Source organism: Nanorana parkeri, unplaced genomic scaffold, assembly GCF_000935625.1.
Source record: "Nanorana parkeri isolate BGI_ZX_2015 unplaced genomic scaffold, ASM93562v1 scaffold26, whole genome shotgun sequence".
NCBI lineage: Eukaryota > Metazoa > Chordata > Amphibia > Anura > Dicroglossidae > Nanorana > Nanorana parkeri.
Genome location: NW_017306294.1, coordinates 3,166,127 through 3,183,050, shown reverse-complemented (window position 1 = coordinate 3,183,050; position 16,924 = coordinate 3,166,127). Strand labels below are relative to the sequence as shown.

General features: G+C 38.2%; 1 protein-coding gene across 1 annotated transcript in view; it reads left to right on the top strand.

The window, feature by feature from the left end:
* PLXNA4 (plexin A4) overlaps positions 1 to 16,924 on the top strand; it is a 580,559-nt gene that overhangs the window by 339,627 nt on the left and 224,008 nt on the right. The window lies entirely within an intron of this gene.

Genomic DNA, 16,924 nt, shown 5'->3' with positions numbered 1-16,924 from the left:
CACCCCCCCCCCCCCCCCCCCCGGCTGAACTGCTTCCTGCACAATTTCTGCCGCGCTAATCAGTGCAGTTTCCATACAGCTTTCAATGGAACTGTACTGATCAGCATGGTTTGGGGCATTTTTCATTGCATTTCAGCGCTGAAACGCAATTAAAAACTCCCAAAACCTCCCTTTTGAGATCAGCACGGTAACCGCAACCGACCTGGTGGGAATGGGCTCTTAGATCAATAGCTCAGCTTTCTACCAGTTTCTTTCAGCCGATGTACGGCTGAAATTAGCCGTACCAGCCTGAAGTGAATAGCCGAACAGTGTTCGGCTCACTTCACTTCAGATCGGTCATTCACTCGGCTGCCCTCGGCAGCTTCGTGAATAGACCCCATAGTGTTATTGTTTTCCTGCTGCTTGGGAGTGTCTCTGACATTAAATACACTAACCTGGGTTATAAATATTTCTCTCTCCCTGGCTATCGACTAGGAATTTCATTGCTAGTGGTGCTTTCTGGGAGAGCAAATAAATATTTGGGAGAATCTTCTGTGTCTGGAGGGGGTACATGTGTTTACAGAATAAAGGCCAGGGTTTTAGGCCTAAGCTCCCACTGTCTGGCTGGAGCTGGGTTCCCACAAGGAGTGGTGCTGATCTTAGGAGGGAGCTTGAGGAGGAAACTTTGAGTACTGAAGGTACCTGAGAGGCTGTAACTTTGTTCGCAGATATTTTGCTGTTTCACCTGCAGAGTTTATGCCACAGCTGCTTACAATTCAAGCAACACAAGGAATCTTTTTCAGCTTAAAGGCTGATTTACGTGTGAGGACTATAAGTAGGAATTTGGAATCTTCCATGTTCTGTTGGATGTCCTGTACCCTAACCATCTCTCCTTAGAGTTCGGTGGCAGATAACCACTTCTAAAAGTGAATCATTGGTGCTCATCTGTTCACATCCCCACTATAAGTCAGGGACCTAATCCTGAGGTGAAATGTCATCCCACCTGTCCTTTGGGGGTCCCTAAACCACTTCCAAGGGCCAAGGCAGTGTTACATTTATATTGAAACTCAACCTTTTTTGTGGGGCCACAATATTAATAGTAGATATTACCGTTTTATACAACTGGCTAGGTATTTACACAAAACAGAAAATTAAACAAATATTAACTATAATATGTAGATTAAATAGTAATAAATAATGTGTTTTCATATATAACTTCATAAAAAAATAAATCATTTAGAAAAAAGTTATTAAACAGTCATATGCACAAAAAATGTATAACTGAAAGCACATATACTGTAACTATATTAGAATGTGCTAGTGCTTTTTGTGCTAGTGCTTTTTTTGCAGTTTCTTGCTTTTAATTTTATTACTCCATGTTTATACAGTGCCTTAATGCTCACTTGAATAAGACCATTAAAACAGTTGTAATAGCCATAAACATAATGACTATGTGAAAGTATGTTTTTACTATTTCATAGCATGGTATTATGGCCTACATAAATGAGGAGATGTATAATTTCTGGGCAAAATCTGCCTGTGCTGAATGTAAACAAGATAGCTCTAACACTATGGAATGCCAAGGTGGAACAGAACTAATTGGCTTCATTCTGGAGGCTATTACATTTGTTTCTTCCTGGCTCTTCATTTTGGCACCATTACTGTAGACTGTAAATAAGCAATAGGGTCATTGAATCCTTCAACACATCTCAATAGGCAGCAGTTGAAATAGTTTGTGTTCTGATGGGGGAATAAAAATTAGGCAGAGCATCCTGTCCTGTGTTAATGATCCACAGTAATTCAGATGAAAGTGAACAGAGCCAGAATCCTGAAAGACATTTGTAAAATAATATACGACAAAACCAGCCTTTCCCTAACCCCTGGACTGGTGACTAAACGCAAGCCCTTGGAATGAAAGACAGCTCTTTCTAGCTTATGGCTGCATAATTAATTTATTCAACACATTTGTATTTTTTTAAAACTTGCTAGCAAACATTTATGTGTGTGTAAAATGATAACCTATACATTGATTTTTAAACAAGGGAGAAGTGCGGTAAACTAAAATATACTCTTTACGCTGTTTAGAGCCGGGACACTGAAGCTGTCAAACACCGGCTATAAGACCAATAGCTGAGTAATCATATAACTGCTGATCGGTCAGCTCATGGTCTCCTCCCTGCTAAGAGGAGTAATTGTCAGTCACCGATCCCCACAGGGATTCCACCCTCCCCACTCTTTTCCCCCAAGGCTCATTGGAGGGACAGATGGGAAGGGGGGGGGTGGATACAGCTGGCTTTGACTCTAGAGAGGCAAAGCCAGCTGTCAGTCAGGCAGTGGGTGGATTAAAAGGGCGGGCTATACTTTTAACTCACCGGCATGCATTTTTTTTTTCGGTTAACTTCTTTCACAGTTCCACTAATGAGTATGATTTTGTGGGTTTAAAAGAAAACCTGGGTTTGCCTCAAGTCAAAACTATGTCTATGTTGTAGAAAGAGCATTGCAATCAGACCAAAAGAAGAAGTATGGCAGACAAGGATATCATTACTCAGAAGGAAGAAGTTCAAATTGTGGCACACTCTGTAGTTAAGTATAATTGTTTAACAGGTAATGCTAGTAAAATTTTGAGTTCAGATAATGATTACGTAAGATGTATGTACATGAAAAACACCTATTAACAAAGGAACATGTTAACTAAGAATATCTGCAAACAGCGCTGTCCCCATAATGTGCCAACCTAAGGCGGTATCTCATTGGGTCATATGGAGGGTGGGGGTGGCAGGTGTGCCTGATGCCCTCTGTCTGGCCAAAGCATCCGAGGTTGCTAAGAGCACTTAGCAACCTGTGACACTCTGTCTGGCGTCCCACCCAGCTCCTGGCAACCACTTATGTCAGTTAGCTGGGTGGGACACCAGAGTCGGAGCTCCAGAGGTACCATGCATCACCCTCGGCCCCCCTGTACCATGCACCACCAGCAAAGCCCTTTAACACCAGAAGGACCATGCACCACCAACAAGCCCCCAGCTTACAGTGTACATTGAAATCAGCGTAAGTATTTTCAGTGCAGGATAGGAGCCTGTACAACTGTTTAAGACTGAAGGTAAGGCTGGTGTTTAGCTTTAAACAGACCTGCCCGCCACCATTGTATTCCTTTCACATTAACTTTTTTGCTTTTTAAATGTGCCTCTCATGTTTTATACAGCAAGGTTTAACAGCGATGCAATGTGAACACACAGGTGCGAAGTAGACACAGAATTGATCCTTGTAACGTATAACCAATTAGACCCAAGGGCAACTGCAAAATCAACACCCCTGTATTTATATACCATAATGGCCTTTCATAACATTACCCCTTCTGTCACTAAACTATTTATTCAGTTTCAGCTCATGTAAGACCAAATAGTGTATTCCTACGACAGCTTAAACACAAAATCACTTGCTGCACCTGCCTTGATGTATATGGCATTTGGATGAATTAGTCCATCTTGACTGTTTCTAGCAGTACAGAAAATATGCCGTTATTTTGGCTTCATTCTAATAAAGATTTTCAATCACTCTCTGTATTAACCTTTAAAACAGAATTAGATTTTGCACAGTACAGGAGCAATAACAATTTGCATTTTATGAACCTGGACTATTTTGAGTAGAAAAATCAAATATATTATCTTGGTGCAAAGCTGTCTAAATTGTAAATCTAAATGTGAAAATCATGTTGCAATGATGAAATACTTCTCTTAAAATGTAGAGATTAATAATCCTTATCAATCTCACAGCGCAAAAGCAAAGCTAGAAAAATGAGCTCATTTAGTTGGCATTAGATGGTGTTGAGCATTTGTATTTAAAGCATAGCATTAAAATGAAAGGCGGATTGAACAAAAAGTTAAAACTCAAAGCACCCAAAGCAAAGTGACCTTGCCTATTGTCTACTTGTAAACTGCACACATATCTTAAAACTCTTAGATAACAAAATATTATCTAAATACAAGACATATATGCACTCTTCCTTGCTTTCTGGTGTGCTTTGGTATTTATTCCAGATCTGTGCAGTAATCCAGTGTGAAACATTGCCTCTGTGCAGGAGCTTCCTGTAATAAAGACCAGTCACTGCTGCTCTCTCACCTTGGGCAGGGTGACTGGCCTTGTATCCGTCCCCCTTCTGCAGTTTTCTGCAGGTAGCCTGTAGTTGGTGGGGCCTGCTGGGTCCCTCCCACAGCTCTCCTTTTTGCACAAGTTATGTACAGCACATTTATGACATCACTGTTACTTTGTCTAGGTGATATGTGGGTTTGCAAAGGGGATTTATATCCTTTGTGGCTACTTAGTAATGTGCATCAATGAAAGTATTTCTGCAGTTCACATAAGCTTCTTGTGAGAGGTAGGAACAGCCCAAGGGGCCAATTTGTCATTCTGATAGAAGAGGAGAACAGAATGACGGAGAGATGAACTCATCAGTTTACTGCTTCTCCTTTCACTGTCCAGTCACACACTGGGGGAGGGATAAGATCTAATTGTTATCGAACTGCAGTAGAGAAAAATCAGGTCTCCTGCCCTGCTAGACAAGGCTGTGTTGTATGGCAAAGCTGTGTAAATCTTGGGACTGGATGGAAAGAAATTCAAATCCTTTGGAAGGAAGTACAGCTCCCCTATGCAGTATGTATTTCATCTGTAAATGTATCTGGTTTCCGATAGTTTAGCTTTAATATTAGGAAAGGGACAAATCGCTGAGGGTTTACTTTGATGGTGTAGACAACTAATCAGTCCTTGCTATTATCCTGACAGTTTTTTATATTGGAATGCTAAAGTTCATATCATTGTGAGACTGAAATTGCAATTTTTCTTTTGTCTTGTTCATGTTGCTAACCTGTTTAATCTATAATGTATCCGGTATATTGTGAGTATTACAGGAATCTAGTCCATCTGGTGCTTCTCTGTGTGTACCATTGAAGAGCAACCTTGGGACATTTATAAGAAGTGGGCAGATTGGAAACTAGACAATTTCTGTGCTAAGCTAAAAAAGTACCATAAAAATGTAATTTTGATCCCTATTTATTCAGAAATAAACAGCATAATGTATGGGATTTTGTGTTATAAATTATATGTGCTTTGGAGAAAAGTACCCAACTCACAGAAATCACAGTTTTCAAGCTTCACATTGTATTCAGCCTAATATATTTAGAATATTTGCTTTCATCGAAGTCTTGTATACAGAGTCACATTATAAACAATGTATGTTAAACCATCAATAATGGTCTAACACCTAAGCCTCCAGAGGGTTACCCTTTATATCTATAGTGTCCTTCCACTGACTTAGGGAACATAATTATATAGTAAAAGGCTAAATGGTTTTCTCAGTTCAACTATAGCATAACAAAGGAAGGTACATTGATTTTTCCTATTGCTTGGCTGATGTTGATAGTCTAGTAAATAGATGCATGGATTCAGAAAGAAAGAATATCTAGACAATTGTAGACAATAGAAACCAAACACATCAGCAGACTATTTTCAAAGTTAGTATCTGGAATCCTGTAGTAATTACTAAATGACCTCTTGACTGCATAAATTACGTTTGCAGGGACAGGGAAATGCAGTTGTGATGTAATTGTAAGCCCTTTACCTTCCTTCAGTGTGTATAACTTCATATGAATTATCTGCATCAGGAAAAACGGTACAGGAATTGAATATAGCCCAATCATAGATGTAACTACAAATTAAAAGGCCCCATTGCTTTATTTTAATGAGACCATCCAGAGATCTCCCTTTATTTATTTACAGATATTTATATAGTGCTGACAATTTATGTAGTGCTTTATATAGTTGCACATTCACATCAGTCCCTGCCCTTGTGGAGCTTACAATCTAAGGTTCCTATTGCACCCTCATACAGGGCACATTTAGACAGGAGCCAAATTACCTACCAGCATGTCTTTGAGAAAACTGGAGTACCTGGAAACCCAAACAAGCACAGGGAAAACATGCAAATTCCAGGCAGTTAGTGTCCTGACGGGCACCAGGAACCCCCAGTGCTGCAAGGCAGAAGTGCTAACCACTGAGCCACTGTGCCTCCCTTTAGAGTTTAGTGTCCAATATTGTACCACTAATAATAGTTCCTTTCAGCACTGGTGGCCAATGACCTATACCACATCCTGGATAACACACCACTGTGCCTCCCTTTAGAGTTTAGTGTCCAATATTGTACCACTAATAATAGTTCCTTTCAGCACTGGTGGCCAATGACCTATACCACATCCTGGATAACACACCATTTACTTAGTTGTCTTTTTTTCTCTTTTTTTTTGAGCTATTGCTTTAATGTCTCTGGCTATGCAGGAGGACACACGTAGTACAGGAAGGGTTGGTGTGTCGCCATACTTTTGTTTTGTAGGATGAAACAGGCTTTTTCTCAGTCCTTCCTTTCCCAAGCCTTTTCCTAAGCTAGCACATTGCTGTGTGTTGCCTCCCATAATTTTCAGCTTTATGTAGCTTTATAACTTACATGTGAGCCAATCTTCATCATACTTTTGTTGTCATGCTGACATCTCTCCTAGAGAAATGCAAAATTCTAGCTGCTGGCTTCAGGTTAAGTTTCAGTGCCAATGAGGTTCTTCAATTTACAGCTATATAGAAAAATAATAGCCACCCATAAAGTGGTCAAAAATACATTTATTGATGCCCAGATTTAGTAAGTATCTGCTGAAGATGTACCCTAAATGTTATACCAACATAGAAAAAAAATATTTATCATTGCCTGTATCTATAGTACCTTATACAGGGCATACAGAATAAATGCCCACGTAAACCTTTAGCAGGATGCAAACCCAATAAATAGTTTGCTTTCAGGAAAGGTCTGCAAGGATAAGCTCAATAACCTGACAATGTGGTAACAGTTCATTGAAAACAATGTTCTTACTTTCAGCTTCTAAGTGAATCAATGCGTATGTATTAATATTTGATAAGTATCACAATAACAGTGGTATTCAGCGTAGAGGGAATCATGCAGAGCTAAATCTAGAGCAATGTACACTGTATTATGCCTTTCAGTATTTGTCAGTTTATGGTTTAATTTAAAATGAAAACCTGAAAAACCTGAGTGACATGAAATGCATACAGCAGATGGGTAAAATATGGACTTTTTGTTCTGGACATTGCTGCTTAGAGAATATGTTTTCGACACATTATGTTTTCCAGCTTGAATTGCTAATCTAAATGGCAATTCATTGCTAGATAAAACATTTTAATTTGTTTTGGATAGATTGCGGCAGGTTTAGAGCCCCTGGTGCATTTAACAAAACACATTTTTAGAAGTGAGGATGGGTTTGAACTTCTGATAATGTTTTTACTGCTATCAGTGCCTTCCTGTGCCAGTGCCAACCAATCCCCCAGTGTCTTGCAGAGGCCTCACAGTTATAGGAAGTTAAGGAACCTCTCCTCAATTGGGTCACTATTCTACAAACTATCCAAACCTTTTAAAAAAATGGTAGAAATTGGGCTTTAAACCACTTTTGTAATTTCCTATTTATTATTATTATTATATTGTTATTATTATTATTAGGGATGCCAAATACCAGTTCAGATACCAGTGCCAATACTTAGCCTTTTCATGAGAACTACCAAGCTTGCAGTGGTTGCAGCTGGGACCTAGCTCTGGGGCTCCACCACTGTCCTAAAATCTTTAGTCTGTATTGTTGTAGAAAAACTGTCACATGACAATAAACAAAAATGTATCAGTACTTGTATCGGAGATTACTTGGGCAAGTATCAGTACTTGTACTTGCAAAAATGGTATCAGTGCATCCCTTTATATATGTTTATAAAAACAAAACCATACATTAAAACAGAGATGTACAAATCCCAGGATCTCTGTGTGCTCCTTACAAATGACAGCTGCCTCCTAACTTTTACATTTTTCTCTAGTCTAGTCTTGAAGCTGGAAAGTATCTGTACTTGTACCGAGTACGGTACTTGGTATCGGTGCATCCCTAATTATTATACAGGATTTATATAGCGCCAACAGTTTGCGTAGCTACAATATAAGGAAGACAATACAATCACAATACAATTCAAGACAAGATAGGAAGGACGGCCCTGCCCACGAGGGAGGGGCAAGTTATACATGAGAAGGTAGCTTTGTGGGGAGGAATTGTTTGAGAACGTGATGGATGGGTGTACTGTTTAGTTATTTATTTCCTCATGTTTTTGTGCAACAGTATTTTTTCCACTCGATAGGCTAAATTCACAAAGCTAAGTATACTTATTTTCAAAAAAGTAAAAAGCTATTGTCAGTTGAGTCCAGTAAAATTTGACATTTAGGCGGTGATTTACTAACCTAAACACACGCACGCACTAGGTGCGTGTGATTTTTACACAGAAAAACATATTTACCAACCAAAAAGTCTCTAAAAGCATATTTCCACTAATGCCATATATGGAAAAATCATGCACATTATGCATATATAATGCTGCTTCACATTTTAGACAAAAATGGTTAGCTCATGCATTTACATTCCTGCATTCATCAACGCAAGCAACACAATGTAGAGCTAATTTACACAACATCACCTTGCAATTCATGCAGGGCTTTGCACAACACACCTGCTGGGTGTGTACACACTACAAAGGTGTCTGGATTCCACCAATAGATCATGCTGGGAGGGAACACACTACAGAGGTGTATACTTGTTCGTGGCATGTTTATAAGGTTAGTAAATCAACCCCTTAGAGTCACGTGGCTAAAGTAAAGACACTTATACTTGTGTTACAACTTTGAAAATCAAGCCTAATGCATTCCAAGGCTAATTGTGGCAATGCCAAATTATCTACAAGTATGTTTTAACATTGGGGCTACCCAGTGGAAACCCCCACCCACCCAAAAACTACTGGAAGAAAAATAGAACCACTCCAGGTGGAGTATGATGACCTACTGCAGAAAGCAGTGTTAACTTCAGAATAGATGAATGTATTCTCTGGATAGTTAACTATTATGTTGATATTTGGTACAATACCACTCAAATTATGACACAGATTGAACACGCACATACATATATAGAGACACATAGTCATCTGCAAAACAGTGGGTAGTGCTCTTGCTCTGCGGTGCTGGGGTCCAGGGCTACATATTCAGCAGATACACTGCATCTCCCTATGTCTGTATGGCTGTCCTTTGGGTCCCCTGGCTTCTTTTCACAATCCACAGTTTCACAACACAGCTTGTACACAAATTACTTTTAGACAAACTAGTCTTGAGAATGTGTACATTTTTGTGCAGCTGTGGTTGGGACATTGGTCTGTAAGCTTCTTTTGAAACAGGGACTGTATGAATTCTTTTATGAGCTGAGTAAAGTGCTAGGTAATTTGCTGGCACTATATGCTGGGTAAAGCGCTAGGTAATTTCCTGGCACTATATACTGTAAATGCAAAAAAAACAAAGTATCACTGTGGACTCTTCTGTTGTATACATACACTCAACAAAACAGGTCAGTATTACTGCTACACTGTGTTTTAACAGAAAACTTCCTGTTTTGTTTTGTCCAGGTACAATTGTATCTATGCCTTTGAAAATGCACTTTAAACATAGTTGTGTTATCTTGGCAAGCTTAAAAAGTCATCACTGACAAGCATGCAGAGATGAATAATACATGGATGTATGTATGAGTAAATGCCATTCATCTCACGGCTGACACCCCTGCCTGTGATGCTGTGCTATAGGTGTACCAACAGCCTGTACCACATTCATGTTTCCCAATGTGGAGGGTTCATGCATCAAGTGTTGAAAGCAAATTGGTCCCAGCCTGATCCTTTCCTTGCTGTTACTCTGTCAGGGCTGTCAGAGAAAAGCAAGATGAATGATCGTAAAGAAGGCTTGTATGTTGGAGAAAGCCTTGTTTTGCATTTTTACTATCTTCCTTATAGCCATTAAAGAAGTATTACAAGGCATAGGACTTTTGTGTTTATAATTAATTATTAGTATAAATACAGTATTCATAACTAATAAAATAGTGTGATGATCTAGAGTAATCTGATCCTCAAATGATTCAAATCATTTTTTAACTAAATAATCATGAGTCACTTACTATCTCACAATAGTGCTGCCTTTGAGAGATGGCCATTTAAGTTGTAGGTGGGGCACATATCAACCACACCTATCTGCAGTCGTTTATATACGGTGCCTATAAATTATTCTCCCCTTGAAAATTTTCATGTTTCATTGTGATAGAACATTGGATCAGAGTGGATTTAATTTTGTTTACACTGGTCACCGGAAATATTAAAAACTATTAAAATGTCAAAGTGATCTCAGATTTCAGTAACAATCTTAATCCTAGTTCCAGTGAAACAACTGCATAATCATACACCCTCTTCGATACAACACACACCAATATCATCACTTGTGCCAATTATTTTCCACATAATTAGTTGCATGTAGTCAAGGAGTTTGAAGTGATTGTTGTATAAATACATGTGTATCTGGAAGATCCAATTTCTCGAACAACAACTCCAACTCCATGAAAAGGTGAATGAAAAACACAAGCCATTGAATGGATCTGAGATTTCAAGTCACTGAATATTCCTTGATAAACAGTTAAATCAATAATCAAGAGATGGAAAAAGCACGGTTAATGATTGATTCAACATGGCTGAGATTGGAGAGACTGTGCATGCAAGAGCCTAGGTGCTTGACCAGTTGCAACTTTATGGAAGAGTGGCACAAGAAAGCAACTTTTAATTAAACATGGCACATTGGCACATTGCCTAAAGTTTGCCTGGAGGCACTTGGGAGATTCTGAAGTCAGCTGAACGAAAGTTCTGTGGACTGGTGATATTAAAATGTTGCTTTTCGGCCTTCAGATCAAGCACAGTGCATCATCATAAATACACAACACCAATCTTGAAACATGGTAGTAGCAGACTCATGCTGTGGGGATATTTCTCTACAGCAGACCCTGGAAGACTTGTATAGGGTAGAATAATTGGAAAACTGAGTCAAGGGATGCGTTTTTGTCTTCCGTCAAGGCAACCCAAACATAAAGCCAATGCTATACAAGATTGGCTTATACATTATTATGTGTTATTGTGTTATTATTGTGTTAATGTCCTGCAATGACCAAGTCTAAATCTCAATCTAATTGAGAATTTGTGGCTGAATTTGAATAAGACTGATCCCTCACAATCTAAATTCAATCTTAAGAGTTGGGTCAGTCTTCAAAGAAGAATGGGGGAAATGCAGTGTCCCAATGTGCAAAGCTGTTAAGGACTTATCCACATAAATTTAAGGCTGTAGGTGCTGTCACAAGTGCATCCACTTAATAGTGATTTGAATGGGGTGTATACTTATGAAGTCAGTTATAGTGTTATGAAGTCATGTAATAGTGAACAACAAGCAAATGTATACATTTCCCTTTTACATTTTAACCCAGCCCTGTTTTGACAACATTATACAGCTTCTCCAGGGATTTACCTGTGCAACCCTAGAATTACTCATCCATATTTGCCAACTATATTTGCACAAAGCGTAAATACGTTCTCTTCAGATGAGCATGTAAAAAAACCTGCAATGCACTTTCCTTATTCATTTTCTATGGAGATGAATGGTGCTGTCATTTATACACAGTGAAGTTCAGCAATGCAATGACTTTAGTATTTACAGTACAAGAATGCACTTCATAGAGATGAATCTTATGAACATGTACATACTGACATTGCTATTTGCTTTATTTAGTATGCCTGAAGCGGAAAAGTGTAGTAACCTATAGCAATTAAAAAGACAACTAGGGAACCCAAGGAGAAACCTATAGCAACTAGTCAGCAATCAATTATCAATGTACTAAGTGTTCTAAACCATTAAAATGTCAAACCTGCACTTAGCATATCTTTATGCTCTTTATTCTGACATTAAAATAGATCAATGTTTTATCCAACACACAAAAAAGGTAATTTGCCTTTACTTCTATATACATAGTTAGGTTGAAAAATACATATGTCTTATGAGTTAAAAAAAAATCTTGCATCACTAAATCAGTTTATCCAGAGCAAGGTAAAAAAAAACCTGTTGAAGGTTTCCGTAAGCTAGATATTTTTGCATCAAAAGGTACATACAATCTTATTGAATGTAACCCCACTATTCAGTTTAAAATATGAAATATTTTTATGTTTTTGTTTGAGAGTTGTGCCGATTTTGGTATTTGGTGTTGCAATATGCAGGCAATGTCTCTCTGTTAGTTTACTTTGAGAAGAACCAATTTTTCTTTGGTGGCCTTTGAGTAAAGCGAAATGTCCCCGCGAGGAGAGAAGATGGGGAAACAGCTGTTTCTCATTTTCTTAATGTTGTGCAAAAGCAAAACAGATGCAGAGCAAGTGAGCGAAATCCTGAAACATTGCCGTCTTAATAAATTTAGAAATTTTGAGCATGCCATGTCAGTTCCATCAAGCATTACTTGTATGATATAAACTGAGCTTTTAACCACTGATCAAAGCACCCTTTCAGGTTTCTGCATGTAGTGTGACAGCTAGTCACCTTGTCGCATATTGAAATCTGTTTTGCAACATAGCAGTGTGTTAATGATCTATTTTTACATGATTTAATCAAATGTATCGTTTGTAATGTATCAGTTTGAACAAATAAATAGTCGTGCTTGCTCGATAGGATGTTTTGTCCTTTTTGTCGGATGATAGATCTTGCCTATTTGTAATTTTATATATATATATATAAAGTAACCTTACCATGAAGACCCTGCCTCACATACACCAGACGGTGTGCAATTTCACCTAATCATCAGTCTTTCTAGACACATGACTGAATAATACATGAGAAGACCCAGATGCAGGAATGTTATTTGTGAGCCCTACATTGCAGAGGCTTCTGGGAAAGAAAAATCATTCCAGGGGATGGTTTGTGTATCTATGTGCTCTTTTAGCATTTCGTTAAGGCAGGAAAGAGATAAGGTGTGCTAAAGGCCTATCGAAATATAGCAGCACTGCTGTTAGTATCGCCTTTACAGTCACTCTAAATATATTATATTCTTTGTCAAAATAGATGTAAACCCAAAAACTAAAATCGTATATAGTCTTTAACATCGTATTGTAATTTTAAAAAATAAGTTTCATTATCTTTAAATCTGTAGCTATCATTAAAAAAAAACTAACCCTTGCAGTAGGGCTAACCCCATACTGCAAGGGTGAACTGCTCGTTTTTGGAAAAAAAAAAAAAAATATACTCACCTGATCCTCGGTCCCTCCTGGCTGCTTGACCTTTCCCGGCATGGTCCACCAAATGGTCAACATCAGGAAACAACTTTAAGAAATGGCATGCAGCCATTGCTGGAGTGCTGGAGTGTAGACAGAAAGAGGCTGCAGGAGATCAGTAGCACTGAGATGCAACAAAGGATGAAAAAAAGAATAAGTATTTTATTGAAACAAAATGGCATTTGGTTATGATACACAATGTTTTCGCTAACTAAATGTAATTCAGTTAGTGCCTTTCCTTTCCTTTAAACAGTGTCAACTTTACAGGACCATACAGGTACAGACACATCCTTGGCACAAGGTGAACGTAATCCTACTGCCTGCAAATGAGGGGAGTTTAGAAACATCTTGGCACTCACTGTTTACGTACTTCAGAAAAATTATAGTAACACCCTGTCTTCTGCCATGAAGGTCAAAAGAATAATTCAATCCTCTGCAATAACTTCTCTTGTGCCCTGCACAATTGTCCCCAATATGAGGACATTATCATAGACATAGTGATCTCTGGTCTTGCATTGATATCTGGGCTTGTCCATAGTTGAAATTAGATTGTTATTTAAAGTCAATATATGTTAAACTTGTACAATACATTTGGTGAATAAGCAGCAGGGTTGATTTAATGATTCATTTGAGTATCTTTGTATATGTGTGCATGCTAGTCTATATAGTAGTTGTTATTTATGATGCTTATCATCATATGTAGAGTAGTTTACCTCCTGAAAGCTATTTTACATGTTATAATAATGTATGGGTTTGTAGGATCTTTTCATCTCAGCATTTCAGTGGTTGAAATTCACCGGCTGCTGAATTTTAAATGCTTTACCAAGAGTCTAGAGGGCAACATAAGTCTTTTCCCTGTAAGTCTTAGTTTATATTGCAGCATCAACTATTTTTTATAGGAGACATGACCAAGGACTTCTGGGAGAATGCTTGAAACTACCTGGATGTGTTTAGTGAAATGTGTGTCTGTAAAGCTATGAATAGACAATATTATTTTTTTAATGTGGTCTCACTCCCAGAGGTGGCTTGAAAGGTTTTACAGCAGGGGTAGTCAAACGTCTGCCCTCCAGCTGTGGTGAAACTACAAATTCCATCATTCATCTGTCTCTGGAATTCCATCATGCATCTATCTCTGGAAATTATGCCTGTGGCTTCCACGCAATGCCTAATAGGATTTGTAGTTTCACCACATCTGGAGGGCTAAATTTTGACGACCCCTGTTCTACAGTATTGAACAGTGGTTTTCTTAGGTTCACATACTCAAAGATGCCCTTTCTTCTCCTATTCAAGGCTCACGTGATCCTGTACAAAGACCTGATCTCTTTTGCTGTCTGGTTATGTGACGATAAACATCACTTTCAGGAAATTTATGAACGCAGAATTCTGAAATTAGCCCAGGCTGGAAGAGTTTCAGGTTGCTTTCATGTTCAAGCTAGTTAACAGGACCGGCCATGTTCCCATTGCAGGCTATCCAGGGCATTCACACCACACAGAACAGGTCAGTACAACACTGGTATATAAGTTCAGACAGGCCAAGAAACTCAGGCATTTAACGTTTACAGTTAACATTTAACCATGTGCTCTTAATTTGCACTCAGAATGTTTCCAAACCCACTTTTCAGTGTGCAGTGTTTCTTTAATGAAAATGTCTGTGGGTGCCCCAGGTCTTTTAGAATCTTACCATCATCCCTTGCATCCTATAAATGTGTTACATGTATACCATAACTAGGTAAACAATGCTATATTTCATCATGGTACAACTTGTCCTTGCAAAGGTAAGAATTGAAGGAAATTTAGGACCGTGCCAAGATTCATAATATCTAATACATGTGTCAGGCTCACCAACCACTGTAACTAACAATGCCGAGAACTGAGAAGAGTTTTGACTCTCTTTGTGAGCCTAAGTTATGTTATTTGTAGCATCAACTGCTATTGATGTGAGACATGAAGCAGGGGCTATTGAAAGAAATCATAATGCCTTGAATCTGCCTGGAGGTATTTATGAGTAATTGTATGTATTTGAAAACCTGCAAATAGATTGCATTCTTTGCTAATATGGTTCAATGCATAAGAGTGGTTTAGAAGGATCCACAACATCCAATACATGTGTCGGGCGTAGCACATTATGCCATAAAGTTGAAGGTTAATGATATCTGTATCTCAACATTGATGGTGCCGTTCAAGTTTCCCAAGAAGACTGTAAATGTCAAAGTGTTGTTGTAGCTGACTTTAAATGTCAATAATGCTGCAATGCACATAAGCCTCTATGCTCTGTTTCTCAGGCAATGAACACTGCAATACATGTTAATACAGGTGAATTGTGATTTGTATTTCTAATATAGAACCAAACAAAATTTAGCTACTTGGAGATTGTATAGCATTTGGAAATGTTAAGTAATCACTGTAGCGTCAAAGATCTGTTAATATTCAGCGGACAATCAAAAGTGTCTGATTTAATTTAACAGGTACCTTTGGCTACTTTTTTTTGCATTAAACTACTATAGTGGAGAAAGCTGAATATATATGGTTCTTAACTAAACCCCTTTAGTTAGAGGATCTAGACTTACATTTTAAAAGGTATAAAACCCAATTACATTGATAGATCCCCAGCTGAAATAAAGTAAAAAATGCATGTTTATTTACTCCTTTACCTAACAAAGGAATTGTAATTCTGCTCAGGGCCATCTTGTCTAAGCTAGCCGAAGGATCGGCCGAAGCTACGGCCAGATCCTTCGGCAGCTTTGTGAATAGACCCCTATGTGTCTCCTGCTCACAATGAGATGACCCACACATTTTCTGGTTTACCTCTTCATCTTCAGCCTGGTCACTGAACAGTGAATCAGTATCATCAGTAATGCTAAACCAGAGAGTGATTATTCTGACTGGCAGAGCATTGTGTTTTACAAGGGATGACCAGATGTACAGATCCTTAGTCAGGAAAAACAGTAAGAATATCTGTATTTGAACCTTGTATTTAGTTGTTTGCTTAGAGTTGTACTTTAACATTGCAATATTGTAGAATGGCTTACCTAAATGGAAAACCATAGGCTATTGTATGCACAAACGCACCAAGATATGTCTAGGCACCCATCACTGAGCTTTGTCATTCCTGAAATAAAATTCATGCTCATAAAATAATTAGAAATTACTCTGAATGTTGTGAGATTTCCACTTGTGCCCCAAGTGTATTGTATTCAGTTATAATGTGCAGTGAAGCAGTACTTGCCATGGTTTAGTTTCCTTAATAAAACAGGCAATTTCTTGAGATGGAAACGCCATCAGATTGCATACAAAGTGTTCAGTGCTCTCACACTCAAAGCCTTGGGCAAATGAGCTTTGGGTGGAAGAAATGTGGCTCCATTTTAAATACAGTAACTTTGTACAGTCCCTTGTATGCATATGTGCTGTAGATGTAGCATGGAATTTGCATAATTCTCTATAAACATTATAATATCTGGTTATTCACGCTCCCATGGATAATTTTTAACTTCAATTGAACAATTATAAATTAGCGAGGAATGTAAAGCATATTATGCATAATGTTTTCCATGTATTATTGGAAATTGAATTCTGTACTTACCAATGCTATATCTTAGAAACAAAACCACTACACCTAAGGCTTCTCAGAGGATTACAAAATATCAATTTATGTTACTTTAAAAAATGAAAATAAAACTAAACCTTTTCACTTAAGAAAAGAGAGAAACATATT